At 38.0% G+C, this 23,448-nt stretch overlaps 1 long non-coding RNA gene across 1 annotated transcript; it reads right to left on the reverse strand.

Annotated features, from left to right (window-relative positions):
* Positions 1–4,511: 4,511 nt before the first annotated feature.
* LOC129349096 (uncharacterized) lies at positions 4,512–9,874 on the reverse strand. Its single transcript, XR_008601952.1, has 2 exons — positions 9,657–9,874; positions 4,512–5,010 (listed from the first exon to the last, which is right to left on the reverse strand). It is a non-coding gene; the product is annotated as an uncharacterized LOC129349096 (long non-coding RNA).
* Positions 9,875–23,448: the final 13,574 nt, after the last annotated feature.

A 23,448-nucleotide genomic window follows, 5' to 3' on the forward strand; every position in this document is an offset into this window, starting at 1 on the left:
AGAGTTTTTAGGAAGTTCTGGAGACCAGACTTTAGAGCAGCAGAAACATTTGTCAGCAGTTTGAGCAGGAGAAGGTGAGCTTCAGAGTAGAAATGAGACGGAAACCTTCTTGACCCGTGTGGTGAGGTCCTGTACCAAGAGTTTGAGCAGGTTGTGAAGAGTCTGTAATTCTTTGGTCTGAAAGCACAAGAAGAGTCGACTCATTAAAGGAGAAAACGGGAGATATTGTTGGTTCTTCTGTCGCTCTGCAGTTTCCTTAGACTGAATATCAAGTTTATATTTTAAATGATTTCCCATGTGAGCCCAAGAAGACTTCAATAAACTCCATCCATCCCCTGGACACAACAGATTTTTTTTTTACGATGTTAAATCTTTTTTGTTTTTAAATATGTTTTTGAGTTTTAATCATAGTTTTATCGTAGATTTTTCTCTTTGCTTGTTTAGTTTTGTCATCTGTGTGAAAGGTGCTAAACAAATAAAGTTGAATTGATAAACTGAATAATTGACTAACTCATGATTGTGACAACAGAAGTATTTTCATTGTGATTTAACAGTTTGTTTCATTGTTAAGGTTGGGATTAAAATCTTGACCGAAAAAAAGATTAAACAAATAAACTACATTTTTAAAAAAGCAATTAAATCAAAGGAAAAAAACATTTAATACAATAAAACTTTCAAAAAGAAAATTAAATATCAAATACAATTAAATGATATTAAACAGACAAAATATTTAATTAGATAATTTTAACAGAAGATACAAAACATGTAATTATGAAATTAAACAAAATTTATTAAACAAAATATTAAACATTAAAGATGAAATATTTTAGATAAACATTTAAAAAATACAATTAAACAAGAATATTAAAAATTTAAAAAATATACAAAACATTTATTTAGATTATTAAACCTTTAAAAAGACAAAACATTTAATTTAAAAAATAAATGTTTAATTAGAAAATTAAATCTTAAAGACAATAAAACTTTAAATAGGAATTAAACGGAAAACACAATGAAGCATTTAAAAAGAAAATGAAACATTAAAGGTGGTAAAACATTTAAAAAGAAAAACCTTAAAGATTTAATCGAACAATTAAACATTGGGGGAAAAAAAGGAAATTTTTCAAACAAGCCGATAAAACATTTGAAAAAACAAACATTAAAAAGACAAAACATTTGGAAATCAAATCAGATATTAGAAAAGAATGAAAGGTGAGAAAAGAGCAAAACTAAACATTTAAGAAGAATCAAACTAAAGACAAAACATTTGAAAAGACACCAGTTAAACTTTAGAAGATCAAATTAAACAGAAGAGACAATAAAACGATCAAAAGGAGCAAAAACAGATAAAGGTATTAAAGTGTTTTCTAGTCTGAAATGAAAACAGGTTGTTTCTTCAAACATTTCCTCTTTCAATGTTCTTGGTTTGATTGTGGACAGATTTACTAAGAACTCATTTAAGAAAACTGCTTTCCAGATAAAGTCTACTAGTAGTTGAAGGCATCGATCAAACTAATGTTACCTTCTGATCTCCACAAACTTTACTGTTCAGTGAAGAGAATCAAAGTTTGAGGATTTCTAAAAAACCCACAGGTGAAGGTCTGAGAAGAACTCAGATTGATGGTCTAAATGTGAAATCAAGACTCATGGTCACAAGTTTTAAGGCTTCTGTTAACCAGAAAGTTCAAACTAACAGAGAAGTACTGAGAAACTTTTAAGATTTCAGTCCTCAGGCTGTCTGAAGGTTCAAACTAACAGAGAAGTACTGAGAAACTTTTAAAACTTCAGCCCTCAGACTGTCTGAAAGTTCAAACTAACAGAGAACTACTCAGGAACTTAGAGGATTTCAGTCCTTGGACTGTCTGAAAGTTAAATCTAACAGAGAACTACTGTGGGACTTCGAAAATTTCAGCCCTCAGACTGTCTGAAGGTTCAAACTAACAGAGAACTACTGTGGGACTTAGAAAATTTCAGCCCTCAGACTGTGTGAAAGCTCAGGTCCTGAGGACTCGGGAGGTCTGGAGGCTTTGGAAAGTCTTGGAACTGAGGGTTCCACCCTCCAGCACAAAGGCTGAAGTCCAACCTCCTGAGAAAAACGGTCGAGTCGAGACTCGAGTTAAAAAAAAAAAAAAACTTTGTCGAAAACGACAAAAAATAGATGATAAATGCGCAAAAAAAAGAAGAATTAGTATCTGAGCGAATAGCTCAGGAGGATAAGAGACAGACTACCAAGTGGAAGGTCGCAGGTTCAAGACCCGCCACTGGCCCTTTTCTTTCTTTGTCTTTGTCAGGATTTTGAGAAAATTTAAGAAGTGTCTGGTCTTGAACCAGCGACCTGCAGCTCCATAGGCAAATCCTTAACTCACTGAGCTACAGATCAGATAAAAAGAAATAAATTCGTCGTCCCTTTGGCATCGTAGTTCCTGAAGTGACCACATGGGTGGAGCCAAGGCGGAGTCTGGGTGGAGTCAGGGCGGAGAGTAGGCGGGGAGGTGGGTGGCGGCCTCCCCCCTCTACTCCCCCACCTCCCCCCACCGCCCACCACACCTTCCCCCGCCCGACGAGTTCTTCGAGTCTCCACGAGTTCTTCGAGTCTCGACAGGTTTTCCCGAGTTTCTGGAGTTTCCACGAGGTCCAAGGCAGAACAAGCTGTCATGAAGAGGTGTTGAAGTCGGCCAGGATGGACTGACTTTTTACAGCGACTAGAAGGAAGACCACTAGAAGAGCAGGTCTTTAACCACCATCCATAAAATCCATGGAGTCGGCTCCAGAGAAATGAAGGGAGGTCAACTTTTATCAACCTCCATCCAGATGTTCAACTTGATATCTTTACTTTGACATTCTTAGCACCACAAACCTTTAGTATCACACTTTATTATCCTTTATTAGGATTTTAAAGGAATCCACCAGCAGATTTAGTTTTTGTTGACAAACTTTATTCTTGTCATCGTGGGACTGCAGTATTTAAAACTGTTCCTTCTATTTGACCTCATGTTTATTAATTTTAGTGGAGAAAGTTATTTTAGTTGTCGATTAGTCTCTTAAAAACCAAATAATAAATTGGATTAGTCAAGAGGTTTTAATTTCTTACTTTGTCATATTTTAGATATGACAAAAAAATATAAAAATAAAGCATCTTGAGACAATTTGACCTGTAATTGGCGTTATATAAATAAAATTGAATTAAAATTGTGTATATCTTGTAATGTTGGAGTAATTCAGCCATATATGTTGGAAAACACATTTTCTTTGTCCATTAATCTGTTGATTGTTTTCTCCAGTAATTCATTTATTGTTTTGGTTTATAAAATGTCAAACCCAAATATATTAAGTTTACTGTCATAAAAACCAAAAAGATTTACATTCATGATGCAGGAATCAGGCAGTTTTTCACTTTTTATCTTAGTTTAGTCAGAAAGATAGTTGATAATGTGTGAATTGTTGCAGCTTGTGAGCCGTAAAAGGTTTTAATCTTTGGGTCCGAGTGTCAAAAAACATTTAGAAACAACAAAACACTCAACAAAGATTTGAACATCATTAAAGGGAAATCCAACTTTTGCATGACAATGTCAAATTAAAGGACATTTATTTCCAACGTAAATGTGTGATATTCATCCTCTGGAGCTTTCTCTTCACATCGTCTTCCACCTGGACTGGTTTGGTCGGGAGCATGTGCAACAAACATTTGAAAAACTGCACTTTAACATCAATGAATGACACTGAAGTTTAATCTCTACATAAATGAGACTGAGTCTGGATGTGCTGCTCTGTCATTAACTCCTAAGTTTAGGGAAAGTTCAAACAAAAGAGGACAGTTCAGATAAGACTTGAGAATGAGCTTATTTTGAACAAACATCTCAGACTTTCTGAGCTTCAGCACCTCGAGCAAGATATTTTAACAACAAGCAACTCAAGAGATCCAGAAGTTGGAGAGAGTTAGCTTTAGCTGAGCCAAAGAACATGTGGGACGCTAACCTAGCAAACATTTCAGACTTTTCCTCTGTGAATTCTGAGAAATAATTTCCTATTTAATGACAGAGCTACACATCTTAACTCAGTCTCATTAAAACAGACTCTAATTCAGTGTCATCCATCCATATTAAAGTGCAGTTACCCAAAATGTTTGCTGCATGAGCTCCAACAAAACCTGTCCAGGTAGAAGGCCACTTTGACAAACAGGAAGTGGACGATTCCAAGCAGATTTATAGAAGGGGGAACCGGACTGTACTAAGTGTGGTCGAGTATAGAGGGGTGTTTTGTGGATTTTTAAGGCTGATAATGATTATTAGTGAGACATTTGGAGTCGATGTTCATTTGCAGTAAATGACAGTATTTAAAATCTTGGAGTTAAACTTAGAAGAACACAAACTCTAACAGGAAACTTTGTTGATACGTTTTTGTTTTGTTTACAGATGTTAAGTTAAAGGAGTTTTATTCGTGACGTATAACCAATCAAATCACTCCAGAAGACAGAGCGACCACAGGTAGATAAAGGTTCAGAGCCAAAGTAGTGCCATTTTTAAATGTATTTATTACCGTAAATCAGTAAAAAATAAAATACTGATAATCAGTAAATCAGTCAGCCCACAATTACTACAATTCTACAATGTATGTCTCTTTCCTTTGACTTGTTATTTGTACAATATACGATGTATATGATGGCGTTTTTTTCATACCAAAGGCTATACTATGATGTTTTCTAAGAGACATATGATGCTACTCTGTTTGTTCTGGCCCTGGGCCGCTGCACTCCTCCTCTGTTGTTTTCTGGATTGTACTCAGCTGCATGCCTTCGTCCACCAGGCCTCCGTTGACTCGTCCCGCCTGCCGTCTCTGGAGCTGAAGCTGGATTGGAACAGACCAAAGTACAGTCCAATCACGATGCCAGCTGCCTCTCAAAAGGCTCCTTCATCTGGCGGAACTTCTTCTGAGGGGAAGCTGAGCTGGCCCAGCAGAACTTTGGAGATGTGTTCCAGTGGTTGGTGGATGTCTGGGGAGATAGAGAGGGACCTTTGACTTGTTCAGAAAGGAAAACAGGGAACCCATTGGTAGTTTTAGTTTAGGGTGCTACTGCGGTGTGTTTTTGGGCTTGAAGAGGTGAACAGGAAGAGGTTTTTCTTCGTATTGATTATCTTTTACTTTGTTCCTGGTTGGAATGCCCATCAATGTCAACATGAAGTTCACTTTTAGTTCTGTTTATTTAGTTTTATTTTACTAACACCCATTTGCTTTTAACCCCCTCACATGTTGTGTTGTTGTAAACTTCCTCTTTCAAATAAATACTCGTCTAACCCTCTGGAAACCAGCGTTTGGACTGTTTTTGTGTTGCTCCTCACCTACTTCAGACAGCCAGGACAAAACAACGTTTTGTGGACCAAAGGATGTTCTATGATGTTTTTAGAGCAACGTGCTATACTATGACATTTTTAGAGCGACATGCTATACTATGACGTTTTTAGAGCGACATGCTATACTATGACGTTTTTAGAGTGACATGCTATACTATGACGTTTTTAGAGCGACATGCTATACTATGACGTTTTTTGGACCAAAGGCTATACTATGACGTTTTTAGAGCCACATGCTATACTATGACGTTTTTAGAGCGACATGCTATACTATGACGTTTTTAGAGCGACATGCTATACTATGACGTTTTTAGAGTGACATGCTATACGATGACGTTTTTTGGACGACATGCTATACTATGACGTTTTTTGAGCGACATGCTATACTATGACGTTTTTAGAGCGACATGCTAAACTATGACGTTTTTTGGACGACATGCTATACTATGACGTTTTTAGAGCGACGTGCTAAACTATGACCTTTTTTTTGAGCGACATGATATACTATGTCGTTTTTAGAGCGACATGCTATACGTTTTTTTTGCGCCAAAATACATGATTTCTTTTTCAAAGAAAACCTTACCATAGTGTTTTTCACGGCCTACTTTACATTATTTCATCATATGGCATGTTTTTATTACATGTTGAAAAATCGCATTTTTTTTCGACATAGTATACTATGGCGTTTTTTTTGCGCCAAAATTCATGATGATTTTTTTGTCAAAGAAAATCTTACCATAGTGTTTTTCACAGCCTACTTTACATTATTTCATCATATGGCACGTTTTTACAACATGTTGAAAAATCACAATTTTTTTTGACATACTATGGTGTTTTTTTGCGGCAAAATTCATTTTTTTTTTTTCAAAGACAACCTTTCTGGAGTGTTTTTCACGGCCTACTTTACATTATTTCATCATATGGCATGTTTTTATAACATGTTGAAAAATCGCATTTTTTTTCGACATAGTATACTATGGCGTTTTTTTTGCGCCAAAAATCATGATTTTTTTTTTTTTTAAAGAAAACCTATGTCTCTTTCCTTTGACTTGTTATTTGTACAATATACGATGTATATGATGGTGTCTTTTCATACCAAAGGCTATACTATGATGTTTTCTAAGAGACATATGATGCTACTCTGTTTTTTCTGGCTCTGGGCTGCTGCACTCCTCCTCTGTTGTTTTCTGGATTGTACTCAGCTGCATGCCTTCGTCCACCCGGCCTCCGTTGACTCGTCCCGCCTGCCGTCTCTGGAGCTGAAGCTGGATTGGAACAGACCAAAGTACAGTCCAATCACGATGCCAGCTGCCTCTCAAAAGGCTCCTTCATCTGGCAGGTGGCGGCACTTCTTCTGAGGGGAAGCTGAGCTGGACCGGCAGAACTTTGGAGATGTGTTCCAGTGGTTGGTGGATGTGTGAGGAGATAGAGAGGGACCTTTGAATTGTTCACAAAGGAAAACAGGGAACCCATTGGTAGTTTTAGTTTAGGGTGCTACTGCGGTGTGTTTTTGGGTTTTGAGAGGTGAACAGCAAGATTTTATTTTTTGGTATTGATTATCTTTTACTTTGTTCCTGGTTGGAATGCCCATCAATGTCAACATGAAGTTCACTTTTACTTCTGTTGATTTATTTTTATTTTACTAACATCCCATTTGTTTTTAACCCCCTCACATGTTGTGTTGTTGTAAACGTACTCTTTCAAATAAATATTCGTCTAACACTCTGGAAACCAGGGTTTGGACTGTTTTTGTGTTGCTCCTCATCTACTTCAGACAGCCGGGACAAAACAACGTTTTGTGGACGAAAGGCTATACTATGATGTTTTTAGAGCGACATGCTATACTATGACGTTTTTTGGACGACATGCTATACTATGACGTTTTCAGAGCGACATGCTATACTATGTCGTTTTTAGAGCGACATGCTATACTATGACATTTTTTGGATGACATGCTGCACTATGACGTTTTTTGAGCGACATGCTAAACTATGACGTTTTTAGAGGGACATGCTGTACTATGACGTTTTTTGAGCGACATGCTTATACTATGACGTTTTTTGGATGACATGCTATACTATGACGTTTTTAGAGCGACATGCTAAACTATGACGTTTTTTGAGGGACATGCTATACTATGACGTTTTTAGAGCAACATGCTATACGATGAGGTTTTTTGAGCGACATCCTATGATGTTTTTAGAGTGACATGCTATACCATGATGTTTTTGGGACGACATGTGTACTATGACGTTTTTTGAGCGACATGCTATACTATGACGTTTTTAGAGTGACATGCAATACTATGAAGTTTTTAGAGTGAAATGCTAAACTATAACATTTTTAGAGCGACATGCTATACTATGTTTTTTCAGCGACATGCTATACTGTGTCGTGTTTAGAGCAACATGCTATACTATGAGGTTTTTAGAGCGACATGCTATACTTTTTTTTGCGCCAAAATACATGATTTTTTTGTCAAAGAAAATCTTACCATAGTGTTTTTCACAGCCTACATTACATTATTTCATCATATGGCATGTTTTTATAACATGTTGAAAAATCGCATTTGTTTTTCGACATAGTATAGTGTGGCGTTTTTTTTGCGCCAAAATTCATGATTTCTTTTTCAAAGAAAACCTTACCGTAGTGTTTTTCACGGCCTACTTTACATTATTCCATCATATGGCACGTTTTTACAACATGTTGAAAAACCCCTTTTTTCTTTGCGACATAGTATACTATGGCGTTTTTTTCTGGCAAAATTCATGATGGTTATTTTTTCAAAGAAAACCTTACCATAGTGTTTTTCACAGCCTACTTTTCATTATTTCATCATATGGCATGTTTTTATAACATGCTGAAAAACCGCATTTTTTATCAACATAGTATACTATGGCGTTTTTTTTTGGCGCCAAAATTCATGACTTTTTTTTCAAAGAAAATCTTTCTGGAGTGTTTTTCATGGCGTCCTTTACATTATTTCATCATACGGCACGTTTTTACAACATGTTGAAAATTTGCATTTTTTTTTTCAACATAGTATACTATGGCGTTTTTTTGCGCCAAAATTCATGATGATTTTTTTTTCAAAGAAAACCTTTCTGGAGTGTTTTTCATGGCGTCCTTTACATTATTTCATCATACGGCACGTTTTTACAACATGTTGAAAATTTGCATTTTTTTTTTCAACATAGTATACTATGGCGTTTTTTTGCGCCAAAATTCATGATTTTTTTTTCAAAGAAAACCTTTCTGGAGTGTTTTTCACGGCCTCCTTTACATTATTTCATCATATGGCGTGTTTTTACAACATGTTGAAAAATTGAATTTTTTTCCGACATAGTATAATATGGCGTTTTTTTGTGCCAAAATTCATGATGATTTTTTGATGATTTTTTTTTTTGAGCGACATGCTATACTATGACGGTTTTAGAGCGACATGCTATACTATGATGTTGTTAGAGCGACATGATACGACGTTTTTTGAGCGACATGATAAACTATGACGTTTTTTGGACCAAAGGCTATATTATGACATTTTTAGAGCGACATGCTGTACTATGACGTTTTTAGAGCGACATGCTATACTATGACTTTTTTTGGATGACATGCTATGCTATGTTTTTAGAGCGACATGCTATACCATGATGTTTTTTGGACGACATAATATGCTATGACGTTTTTAGAGCGACATGCTATACTATGTCGTTTCTTGAACGACATGCTATATTATGTCGTTTCAAGAGCGACATGCTATGATGTTTTTAGAGTGACATGCTATACTATGACATTTGTTGGGCGACACTCTATACTATAGGCTTTTTAACTGACATATTACCATGACCTTTTTTTGTTTTAGTTTTTTTGTTTTTTAGCAACATAAAAGAATTTGAACAGTTTTAAAAATTACTATACTTTTAATTGTGCAATGAAATATTATTCTATTTTAGATGACATATACTCTGATGTTTTCTTGAAAAACATACTATTTTGACAATATACTGCACTATGACATTTTTTGAATCATACATGACAATTTTAGGCAACATTGTGTCATTTTGCCCTTTTCGAATCACATAATAATCAGTTGGGGTTTTTTGCCAACATGCTATACTATGAACTACAGGCCATACTATGTTATTCTTGAAAAGTATACTATACTTTGACATTTTCTGAACTACATCCTATACTATGGCATTATACACATCGCTTTGGTTACATGTTGATTTATAATGTAGATTTTTTTCTGTTTTGTTTTTTGACGGGATTACCACAGACCTGACCGTGAACACCGTTGACACCCACCTGAGGGAGACGCTGCCAAAGATCTCAAGGCTGCTTGGTCGTGGTCTTTCTGGTCCTGCTCCAGAACGCCTTCATCAACTACGTCTTCTTTTGAAGAGGCCCTCAGATGCTGCAATCTCTGACCTTAAGGAGGAACTGCTGCTTTCACTCTGTAATGAGACGGCGGTGATTTTAAAGACCCAGCTCCTGTCGGCTTTGAAAGAAAGTTTAATACCCATCAAAACGGAACTACACACAGTTAAATCTGAGCTGTCGGTCAGTATTTCAAACATCAAGTCCGACCCGGCTGCCCTGAAGCAGGCTGTGGGTGAAACGGAAACTTCACTCTCCACATCACCGACGACATCGTCACACTCCAAAGCAGAGCACCTGTCTGCTGAACTTTTAAAAGTGGACTATAAATGTGAAGAATGTGAGCAGCAGCAGACTGTGAGCAGCGGAACAGATGTGATCAGAAAGAAGTCATTTTCTTTTTTATTTTCTTTCTGGTTGACTTGATGCTGTCAGATGCAGCTGTTGGAGCTGATTCTGATCTTTCAGGATAAAAAGCTGCTTTTCCAGACTTTTCAGGAAATTATTCTCTCAGGTTTTCTCCGCTATTTATATTTTTATTATCTGTGATTATTTCATTATTTCTTTATTGTAAGAATAAAGTTTGAGGTATAAAGACTCATTTAGTTATTTTAACCATGAAGTCTTTGATGTAGCAGAACTAAACTTCCATTTTCCTTCTTGTACTTCTGATACTAGAACTAAACGTATCTTCAACACGGATCCTCCGCTTTTAATGAATCAGCAGCAACATCACAACAACAAATGAGACAATTTTCAACAAATGAAACTGATGTCATTTAATACTATCAGTCTGTTTTAGTGTCAAATTAAAGCTGATTACTGACAACTAGAACATTAACGTTACTGTTTTAATCACATTTAAGTTTCCTGAACGTTACATTAATGTCAACCAGGCAGTTTTATGAACTTAATGAACCACATTACAGGAACACAACACACTTCAGCTGTTCACATGAAACTCAACACATTAGCTTGATGCTACGTTAGCTTTAATTCAGGCTACGACTGAGCAGCTAGCTCGGTTAGCATTGCTAACATTAAAGCTAATATTTACTATGCTAACTTTCTTCTCTGGTCAACACACACTGAAACAAACTCCACCAACATCTGGAGTGCATGGCACACATTATATCTGACACTAAAGCTGCATATAAAGTGCATTAAAAGCGGCACCGATACGAAAATAAACATTTACTTACCGAACTATTAAGAGTCCTTTCAGTGCCTGCTGGTAGAAAACTGGTTAAAACAAGCCAACGGGCAGGAAAACTGTCTGTGGAAAATGTTGTGCTGCTCCACCGATAAATAAACCAACAGTTATTATATCAGAATTAATCCAAACGAGGAGAGCAGAGACTCTGCTGCCTCCTCCATAGGACCTGTCAATCATTCCGGACCGGACTGTCAATCAAGTAGTCCCGCCCCCTGGCTTCGCAAAACTTTAACGCTCTATAAAAAAATCATTATTGATTTATTTTAAGATCGGCCACCTGATCTTACATTTTGACCATGAAAACTCACGAAAAAAATGTATATACAGTCTATGCACTGTACTCTGTTTGGTTCCACACTTGCTGATGACCACTTCCGGTCTCAGAAAATTAAAAAACGGACCTTTTTTCGTTTCTGTCTCTTACTGATTTTACTTTGTTATTCTAAATATAAAACGAAAATCAAAGCATTTTTTTAAAAAAAATTGTATATCCCTTTTTGATCATGAAAAGGAAAAACGCCTTGTATTTCAATTTTAATTTTTGTATTTTAAAACGAAAATCAAATAACCACTCGTTTTTTGTTTTTCAATACCCGTTTCAGAACGGAAAATCCAATTACAGATCCGTACACAGACCGATCACAAATAGTAGTAGGCTTTATCATTGTCGACTTATGAATGTCTGGACAAAACATTGTGTTAAGTCGTGAAAAGTGTGAAGTGAAAAATATGATCGGTTGGTGGCGCAACAGAAAAAGGCACTGATATGTGTATCAAATATCATTAAAAACTAGATGATAAGGTACTCTAGTTGGATCAGAGTGGTAGACCAACCAAGTAATGCACAGAAAACTGAAACTGCCATCTCTAGAATCATGCCACTATAAGCGAGTTACCTGTTTATTAAGTAAGTTGGCTATATTTATTATGCAAGGGTGAGATTTCAGGATTTAAATGCAGTAAACCTTTTCTCAATAAACAATTTTATGATGGCAAGAAACGACTGCTACATGTATAATTTCCTTGCTGTGATGTTTACATTTCAAATATTTATAGGGCATCTGGTGGAGAAACGACACCTCTTTTCTGTGTCATCAGAATTGCTTCACCCTGAACGCATTCGGCTCTGTAATATCATGGAAGTAAAGACAACACTCAAAAGTGTTGTGACATCTATGTGGTGCTTTTCCTGCATGTAGTCAGAAAGGGCAATGCTGCCAGCACTGCAGACATTATATTGGGACATGAAAAATATGATGATGGAAAAAATGCATTTGCATGAAAATAACATTAGTGAAAGCAGATGGTGCAAGACCATCATCCTCCTGAGACAAGAGCAGGGCTATATCTTTAATTGAAAGGAGAAAGAGGGGTAAAACTGTTCACAGATAAGATGAACAAGCACTTTCATCTTTTTTTCACACAGTGTTTTCATATTGTCTTCCATTTTTGCGGTTGTTTTTCCCTCCACTCACTATTTCATTACTTATTTATCTCTTGTTTTTGGCATAGTCTGTTCTGGGATTACTGCACTGTGAATGGAATGACTATGAGCTGCGGTGTAACGTTCTGATGCAGAGAGAGATTTTAACAAAATGCTAAAGGCTAGCTTCAGCGTGTGAATCGTGGCAGACAGGTGGTTGTCAGTGGAAGATAAATACACTGTATCAGTGTGTATGCTTTAGAATTATACATTTAATCCAGATGGTTCCAGAAGAAGCCCGATGCAAATGATAAATTAGAAAAATCCTCTATGCCAAGGTAAATCCTGATGATGTCTGGGGAAACAAGTGAGAGAAATTTTAAATGCACACCTTGCTTTAGGATATTCACAAGCGTGTCCAAGACTGAGAAAGTGTACATCCTCTTCGTGGGTTCCAGTACGTTTGCATTCCTCTCCCTACTGTATGTGAATTTGAGAATACATTCATGCTCATGTGCACTTGAAGAGCACAATGAGTACTCTATTGCAATTTTAACACGATAAAAGAACCCTTGAAGTTGCAAAATCAATGCAGCTGAGCCGCCAATGCCACAGAGGGAACATATCATTCATCAGGCAAAATAAGAATAGGGCTAACGAGCTAGCCATGGTCTGCTGTCGTATCGCGTTGGGCCACATGGTCCTGTAATGCCGTAACAAGGAAAAATGGCCGAGGCGTGAAGAGAAGCCAAATGGCAGGGTGAAGGCCACTAATTCTCCTCGTCTGGAACCAGAGATAAGAGACAGATTAAGATTAACAATGTCCAGCCTGTTGAAAGGCTAATTATGAGGCACTGTGGGCAGTTCGGTAGGTAGCACCCACAAAGGCAGCCCAGAATATGTCCGCTTGTTGTTTGTGTGTTTAAGTGTCAAAAACCCTGCAACCCCCTTTGTTTTCTTTTTAGTCCTCTGTTCATTATTCAGAGTCTTAGTGAAGCCTTCTGGGTTTCACATCTCCAGTATTTCCACCCTGCAAGGCTTCACACACTAACTCCACTCCTCTCATACTCTATTAGAGGCACAATACAACTTTTAACTGACAATGTCATCATTAGTTTGCATCCAAACTAATACAGCTCCAGAGAGGTTTGGGGTTAGTAAATGTCCTGTTGATATTTTATTAATTTTGAAAAGGGGTGATTAGGAAGCTGGAATAAGCACACAGAGAAAACAGGAAAAAATACTTAGCTTTTTTAAAATCTAAAACATGCAATTATTAATTGTTCACACCTTTGGGATTAGCACACCAAGCTATTAACACAAAAACTGACGTTATCACCTTATGAAGTTGACAAGGGAGTGTGTTAACCAATATTTGCCAATGCACAGCACCAACAAACATAGGGAAATGTTTACAATGATATGGAACCATGTTCCAGGAACCCTTGAGATAAAAAATTTGCACAGAGAACCTATTGATTGGGTTTAGGAGATCCTCCAAGTGGTCTTTCCAAACAAAACCCCTAGCTCAGGTGGCAGTTCTGCTCCCCCTGTTAACTGTTAAAGCTGTAGTCCTTCTGGCCTCCCATTACCTGTCTGCTGCTTCTGAAGATTAAAGCTCAAACAGCTGCTAACGTAGTGTAGACAATCCCCAAGGCAAGGTGCTGGTTGTGGATAAGATTCTCCCTGAGATCCTGAAGGATTTGATTGAACTGCCTCAGCTAACACACCTCTTCAGTGTCACGTTAATTTCAGGACATTACCTGTAGGGTGGAAGACCAGAGTGTGCTCAAATTATTGAGGTATCACACTGATCTGATTCACCAGGAAGGTTTATGACAGGGTGCAGGAGAGGGGGCTCTAGGCTATTGTCAATCCTCAGATCCAGGAGGAACATTGTAGATGCTGTCCTGGCGATGGAACATCTGACAGCTATTTACCCTTTAGTTGCCAGTGTCATGGGTGTTTGACCATCCAGTCTACATATGTTTTTTGGACCTGAAGAAAGCCTACAATTGTGCCTAAGATCAACTGGGAGTGTAACTGCAGGGATGCATGGTACCAAGGCTATTGCTATGAACTATTTGATCTTTGTGTAATCAAAGTGAAAAATGTGAGCATACAAACACACTTTCAGTGAGTTTTTTACTCTGCCAATATTGTCACTTGTCTTCAATTCTGATTATGATATTCATGACAGGATTCCAAGGCACACCTGGCAGGAAGATAGTGTCCAGTTTGGGAACATCAGAATTAAAACTGTCAAATTATCAGTATATCTATGTTCCAACACTAACTTATGGCCACGATCTCAAGCTGGTCACTAAAACAATGAGATCATGATTATAAGTAGCCAAAATGAGTTTCCTTAGTGGGGGGGCTCGGCTCACCCTTAGAGATAGGGCGAGATGCTTGGATAACAGAAGGGAGCTCGGAGTAGAATCGCTGTTACTTTGCATTGAAAGGAGCCCGCTGAGTTGGTTCAGACATCTGATTAGAATGCCTCCTGGGCATTTTCCTTCAGAGGCTTTCTGGGCACATCCATTTTTGAAGAAATGTTGTGGCAGACCAAGGATGTACTGGAGGGGTTATATACCTCATCAAGCATAGGAACACTGCAGGGTCCAGGAACCAAAAAATGTTGCTGGAGAGAAGGATGTCTTAAATCTGCATTTTGAATCCTCCTCTTGCTATGGATCAACTATGGATAAGCAGAAGAAAGTGGGTGGGTGGATGGATGGATGGATGGATGGATGGATGGATGGATGGATGGATGGATAGTGTTAAAAATCCATTATAGGTTATATGCTTTAAGTTCATCTCCACCAACCCAACATTTTATCAAAGGTTTTTCACAAAAAAACACTACCTGCTGCGGCTGGAGTTGGATTCATGAGTGTAATTAAATTCAAGCACTGCAGTAAACTTGTAGACTCTAAAACCAAAACAATGAACTGAAGATACTAAAACAGCCTCTAGAGCTGGGGGGAAACTACAGACGTGGGTGACAATTATGTGTTGGTTCATCACAACAACTGACTTCAAGTAACTAATAGCAAAAATAATAAAACATTGATTAGATGTAGCTTGGTGGTTAGTGCCGTTGCCTCGCAGCTAGAAAATCCTCTTTCTGAGTGGAGTTTGCATGTTCTCCCAGTGTATGCTTTGGTTTTCTCCAGGGACTCCGGCTTCCTCCCACAGTCCAAAAACATGCTCAGTGTGTTTGTTTGTCCCCTGCCTTCACCCTAAGTAAGCTGGGATAGGCTCCAGTCCACCCACGACTCTAATGAGGATTAAGTGTTGTATAGATAATGGATGGATGGATGGATGGATGATTAGAGGTAGCTTTAAGAAGCTCATCAGGAAGCTTACATGTTGTCAGTACTCAAAGAGCTAAATGGTGGGACAGATTTCGAACTTAAAAACATCAAGATCTGTATGAGAGCGAGTGACCAAACCAACATTATCTCCATCAAATTACCTTGAGTCCAGAAAGTACATGGCAATTCCTCCTGACATTAAATCAACATGATTAATCTTCTGCAGCTAATTACAGGCATCATCAGCACCTTCACCAGGTGAGGACGGCTAACACTCTCTAGCTGCGATATCAATCACAGAAACAAAGGAGGACAAACGTGAACCTCCAAGAAGTTGAAGTATACCATGTTGCTGCTGACATCAAGTTTGTAATTTCTGATCACTGAAGCGATTTTACTGTAGCTTTTGTTGCCTGGCCTTGAACAGAACAACAGATGGGGAGACCTGAGACTTTCCTTTTAAAGCTGTTCTCTGCCGATGGGCACAAAAGTGCAGCCTCAGACTGCCTTCTGAGCCTGAGGGGAAAGCAGCACAGTCGGCTGTGGTGGGAGCAGGTTCTAAGTTGTTTATACATGCACAAAAGCTCACACAAATATGTGTATGTGTGCTTTTCACGCACACTTTCATGTATATGCTGTAAATATAACTGTGAATTCTCCCAAGTTAATGTGTTTTAAACAGTACAAAATGTACTCTGTGCTTGTCTAGGTATATTTAATAAAGTTGTGGAAGTAACAATACAGTAAGGGTCTGTTCAACTGTATGCGTAGCTGTGAATATCTTAGTGTTCTTTTTATATCCAGCCTTCCCTTCCTCTTTCATGCATAATGTATATCTGTCACCTGTGCTCTCTCTGAGCGACTAACTCTTTATATCAAAGAATTTTCTGACCTACAGAGGACTTCTCCTCAAAACTGGTAGCGCAAGCACAAAAGTATACAAATACGGATACACAAATACAAGCGCAGTAATAGTTTGAAGACTTAAGTCTAAATGATTGCTATTTTTTTCCCCGCATGTTCTTAGGTTAAAATGAATTTCCCTATACTTCAAGGCTCCAAGGTGTTAGCTGTAGTTATTATTTGTTATTCACTCCAGACTGAATGAACCAAGTGAGCAATCTCAAATGTGTTCTGCCTGCAACCTATGGCTTCCCCAAGGTGCACAGTGAAGACACACTTTTGGTCACTTCATGAATTAGATGTGATGGTTGGTCATAGCTTCAAACAAAATAATCATAATAATTTTTCTGTTGCCAGGTAGATTGCCACATATGAATATGGACTTTGACATGGTGTTTTGGTGCATTACAGTTAACGCTGAGAAGTCCAAAATTTTTAAAGAAGGATACAAATATTTTAAAAGAAAACAGGTGTTGCAAGTCAATAGACAGTAAGTGTTTCAAGAAAATGAAGAAGTGTTACAAGTCGAATAAACAGTAGGTGCAGAATATTCAAGGAGTTTTAAGTATTAAAAAGTAATAGAACTATATACAGTGTACAGAATTGTGCAGATTATTTTTTTAAGGATGTGCAAATTTGCGTATTATCTGGTGTAAACAACTTAGGAAGCACAGACAATAATAATGTTTCTATTTATAGGATGTGTGTTAATTACAATCCAGTTGTAATGAGTCATTACAATATAGTTTTTCTTCTTAAATGAAAAAGTTTTTGTATATACAACAACATATGACTGCCATAAAACATGGATGACGCATTAAGTTACTTGTCTCCTTCTTACTGTATCAGGAGTGTATCATGAAACAATGTGAAAAGTCAAGACAGAAAAGCCTAAAAGAAAGTAAAGGTTAAGAAGAAGGATATTTAAGAACCACTTGGTACATATGATAAAAATCAAACTCCATTTTCAGTTATGTTGTAAGGCAAATGTGTTTTCTCCCTGTTTGTGTGGGATGTATCACAAATACATTACTAATCAGCATATCATTTATTTTATTGCCTTCCTTCTGTCATCCCCTCTCAGCCAACCAATCACATATTAGACCGGGCAGCACTTATTACCCTGGCTACCCAGAAAATGGAGGAGACGGTTCAAACATGTGGTTAATGTCGTGAAAGGTCCAATTTTGACTAAAAATATGATGTTTTCCTGAATAGAGCCCATTGTTTTGATGCCTAAATGTAGTGGAAACGCATCTTCGACAGTCTAACAGTAATGATTCCTGAGACTTATGCCACCACCGCCTCTAATGTGGATTACTGTGGACTGGAAATGTTCCCTAGTACTCTTGCCTTTCTGGGAAAAAATTAATTTCTAGAAAATTAAAATCAAGAAAGCAGTTTAGATGTATAGGAATGAAACCTTTAGGACAAATGGTTGACTCTTGAGATTGTCTAGATGCAAATGATGTAAGATTTTCTCTCTTCACATCAATAATTTGCCTCCTTAGTAAGACTGATTCATACAAGAAAATATTGTCTTGTAAAATCATGGAAGATGTTTTCTTCATATCATTTCATTACTACAGTCAACCTAAATTATTGATGACCACTTCTTTGTACACTACCTCCTAGTTAACTGTCACTTAATAATACACGTGCTGGATACCTGTTTATCTGCACTTACTCCACATGAATGTCTTCTTTTGTTCAAACTGAAACCACTATTAACTCTACAGCATCTTATCTTAAGTTAAACAGCACTGTAGACTGTTTTTTAATTTTTCCCATGAAGTCATTTGGTGATTGCTTTGCTTTTAATGTGCTTCAATTCAGTTGCTGCTAATTAAAGTGGCAACAATTTATACCATCCATCCATCCATTATCTATACACTGCTTAAACTTCTATAGGGTCACGGCAGGGCTGGAGCCAGTCCCTGTCGAGTCAGGGCGAAGGCAGGGGACACCCTGAAAATGTTGCCAGTCTATCACAGGGCCATACAAAGAGAAACAGACAATCAAGCACACTCACTTTCACACCTATGGACAATTCAGAATCACCAATTAACCTCAGCATGTCTTTGCACTGTGGGAGGAAGCTGGAGCACCCAGTGAGAACCCACGCTGCACAGGGAGAAAACAATCTATACCACATTCTAAAAATATTACAACATTACACATGTTGTTTATCATAGGCTTGGAGAGAAACAATGCATGATAAAGGCCCAGGATACATACTACTGCTTGACAGTATAGCCTTAGGCAAACATCATTAATATGATGCTTTTCAGAGTAGATGGACAGTACAGCCAGTTTATCCACACTCACTGCTTTAAATGGTTGGTTTCCTGCTAGCCACAGAGCCGGCCGCACTGTCTGACTTCCTTTTCAGTTTGTTCTGTGGAGCCAAACATACGCAATGCATCCAAGTCAAACAGTGATGCTCTATGGCACACACAGATAACTAGTAAATTCTCACAGCCTCCAGCCATGAATTCCATTCACTAAATGAGGTACTGAAGCGACTGCCTTATCAGTGACAGTTAGTGTAGCAGTATCAGGCCAGTAGTTCATATTTTTAGGTTTATTTGCATCCTAAAAATCCACAGACAAAAAAATTTCTTGTCAAACTCTTTCCTTAAACAAAGAAAATATATGCTTGAATCATGTTCGAGCACATGATCCAGTCACTCAATTACAATGGCAACTTCTGTGTATATTAGGGTTTTTTTTAAATTTGTTGGCTTCATTTCAAACTCTTTCCTTATCTTTTATTTGGAGATAGCAAATGCAAACCACACTGCGAAGCAGCCTGGCTGTCAAAATCGGCATCAAAGTGTACTCATGGATGCTGTTAAAACACCTGGAGGAGAGGAAAAGGGGGAAATCAAACACCCAATCTTAACTCTGACTCCATCTGGTCTTCCAGTCATACTGAACAGCTCAGTCACAGCTGCTGGTATCATCGCACACAGAAACACACCCGCTCACTTATCACACTCACTTTCCAGCTCAGTGTCTCCCACCGCACCACCCTAAACCCCTCATCATCTTGTTCATTGGTGTGTGGCAGTGATTGAATGATGACTCATATATGAATACTTGAATATTTAGGTTGAAGTTCTCTTCATATGTAGTACGTACTGTAGAAGTTAGCACACTGCCTTCTCAGAGCTACATTTTCCATGCAACACAATGCGACCCATTTTTTGTGTCTGTTCTTGAATAGAGGCCAGTGATCCTGGCTCTGCAGACGGCACATTCATATTCATTTCAAAAATAGTACACAATTCTAAAGAATCTGTTCTGTTGCAGAAGGTATTTACTTGCATTGTTTTGAATCCAGAATTAAATTAAACACAGTTAAACAACATACAGAAAACAAGCATGAAAATTGTAGCAGTAAGTGAAAAATAAAGTGTGCAGATTTCGTAGTTTTCTCTTTTTAGGTTGGACACATTTTCCTTTGAAGACATAAAATTCAGCCCATGTAAGTCTCCCTGTGACCTAGCACAGGTCACAGGTTTAATTGCCTTGGCATTCCTGGTGATCCTTCTTCCACCTTAAACTTCTTTAAGTATGGGCATCACACACCTGACTGGAAAATCATGGTCTGGAAAGACTGAAGCCCCTGAATAAAACACCCAGGTAGAAATTAGACATCAGGAAAGCTACAGTATGACATTAACTGACCTGCGCAGTGCAGATAACGTATTTCAGAATTCTGCCCCATGCAGGATATTGGATGGTATGCCTACTCATGTGTGAAAGCATAGAAGAGCTCTGGGGCCTTTAGGAGGAAATGTTTGATGATCCACATCTTGTCGGCCTATAGTTTAGCCCGGCAGCAGTACTGGTAAAACACTGCATTTCTTCTTGGGGTAAGATTTGGATGATTGAAGCACAACACGAACAAAAATATAACTGGTCATTAGAATTATTATTATTAGAATAATGTGGTAATGCTCCAACACTTCTTTTTGTTGTTGTTATTTTTGTCATCAGTGTCCACATTTATGATTTAGGAGTTAGAAAAACAACAACTTTCATTTGCTCCTTAATGCGATTTGTTTTCTTCCCATTAACTCTTGTTGATAGGGATTAGGGCCCCTGAACCCAACATCAATGATGTTAAAAGGCAGAAAGAATCCATTGAAAGATTATTAACAAATGGTAATGCACTGCTCACATGTCTCAGAACAGCCCTGACCCTGATTTACATATAGCTTGTCCACTACAACTGATCCTGATTCTGTGACTCTGACCTGGCGTGTAGCTTTCTGGCCATGCTGCAGCATGTTCAATAATGCAGGGCTGGAAGGCAGCGGCGGTGGAGGAGGAGTGGGGGTGAGTTAAGATTATTCTTCAATACCATTTCACTGCTCCTTCAGCAAAGAGAGCAAAAGGTGAAGGAATGAGGCAACAAAGAGGAGATCTTCACGAATTCGAGACAAAAGACAACATGAGCACTGGATAAGCCTTGATGTCCAAATATGGACGGTATCATAACACACAAAAAATGTTGACTTAAATCACCAAAACCGTATTTTCTCGCCTGTGGTGTCCCAGTCCATTGGAGGGAGACTGAAAGGGTGCCTTTAAAAGGAAACCAACCGTGTACATTTAATATCATGGTCAAAAAAAAGTAATTTCCTCTTTGCAGACCATCTGAGGTTTTAGCTGGAGCTCACTGACCTCGCAGCTGGATTGAGCAGCAGGGGACTTTGGGGCAAAAAGTGCTAACACTGAGCATAGCCTGATGCTTTCCAAACTGACCAAAGACCCACTGGGCCTAATCACTGCCATTATGTAGGATTTTCACAGCGGAAGCTCTACTAATGGAATTTATAATCACCTGGTTTTAATGCTGTAGCAGGAGACGACTGTAGTTTTGGATACAATTTAATTAGAAAAAAGGGCATCGCCAAGTTTATTCTAATGCAGTTTTGTTTCTGTTTTTCATGAAAAGAATGGCTAGTTTAGGAGAAACACCTCAGTGTCCTTATCTCAACAAACCCTGCCACCTACTAGATCTATCTCATGAGAGATACATTTTCAGACTTTAAATGTTTAAATCCAGTCTTTTTGAATGTCCAACATTCACCTTAAAGCTCCATTTACTTTTAAACATCAATGGCTTCTGCCCAAAGCCTCTATTCAGGGTCCTTTGCCTATTCAATACCCTTTGCTATTATTAAGCCCATTTCCATTCAACTTATTTTTTCCCTTTTCAAATGAACTCATTAACTGTATCTTTTTCTGTGTGGTCTCTTGAGAGAGGACACAAAAGCGGGGATATAGTCCCTGGCACCCCGATAGCACTCTGAGGACTGCAAACTGAACAACATTATACGTCACTCCCAAGAGTATCACCAACTCTTCCTAAAGAACATCCAAAATCATCAAATGGAATAAAAAGAAGAAGAAAAAAGGACATCAGCCATGCACTCACAATCCATTCATTCAGCTAAAAAAAATACAGAATCTCACGTGCACTGAGTGTTAAGGGCACCTAGTCTTTTCATGACAGTAATGAAGTGAATTCAGGTAAAAGCCATTATCCCTTAAAGATTGCACTCATCAAGTCATTAGCATTCAAAAGTGGAAAGATGATGAGTAAAAATGATGTTGCCTGTTAGTTTTTTCAAACATACTGGTCGATGTAACAGAGATAGGAAGATGGAAGAAGCATTCACATTATTTACTTTAAGTGTTTTTGGAATTCAGTTTCATTTAATCTCCTACAGAACTGTATACCTACTGTATGTCCCCTGTAGTAAACAGGGGCCCTTGAGCAGGACATTTTTAAGTCAATAAAATACTTTGTGGAAACATTATACATCTTTTCCTTATTACTTCAATGAAGAAACCTAAAAAGATCTACAGAGCTACTGAGGGACACATATTACACATCTTACCTACAACAAGCTACCTGTTAAAAAAACCATTTACTGTAAAATAAGCCTGACATGCTTACTTGGATGGAAACCTGTTTACAAGATAGTGTTTTTTCTCAAGGTCTAATCACAAATACAGACTCTTGTCATTTAATTTGTGGAATTCCTAGCCACATAAGTTGTTGTGGTTCGTGCTTGGCTGGAAGCTTGTTTCTGCTGGTGGGTATTCGTCACTGTGTGCAGCGGCCAAAGGTCACCCAATTTGAACTGTGCACCAAACCAATATTGCACAGTGTAAGCCACTGGAAATAATGGGTTTTGGAGCGCAGTGGTGCTGTTGTTGCCTTCGGACAGCAACCGGCTACATTCGAACACACATCTTGAACGACCAAACATTCATTCGGAAAAATGCAATGTCGATGTCATTTTGCTGGCAAGAAAGCATGTTAGTCGGTCAGCTGGTACAGTCCTTTCCTCTTCAAGACCGCTAAACATAAAGTGTCAGTGGCTTGTAAGCTATAGTATGAGCTTGTTTACTTCGTCTCTCCTCTTCCTGTCAGAGCTTACAGCTGCTGTCAATCAAATGCTGAAATCCACATGCTGCTGCTGCCAACTGGGCTCATTCATACATACAAGTAAAACTCTCTTCGTCATTTTTCTTTTCTGACTTAAAAAGAATTTGCTACAAAATGCATTTATAATCACTTATTAAAAGCCCCTGTCATTGATATTGATCATTGTTTTTGGTATTTTAGTCACATCACTTTACCACTCATGTTTTAGGAATGGATTATGGGTTTTTTCATTCCAAATCATCAGGCGTTTTCTGCTTGACCATCTCTGATTTGTCTGAAATGTTTCTTTACATTTAAAATGAAATCTGTCAATGTTTACCCTGACATATCAAATACTTTCCAAGATATGTTATTTTTGCATTTTAAAGCGCCCAACAACCCACTTT

This window comes from Amphiprion ocellaris, chromosome 6, assembly GCF_022539595.1.
Source record: "Amphiprion ocellaris isolate individual 3 ecotype Okinawa chromosome 6, ASM2253959v1, whole genome shotgun sequence".
Classification (NCBI taxonomy): Eukaryota; Metazoa; Chordata; class Actinopteri; family Pomacentridae; genus Amphiprion; species Amphiprion ocellaris.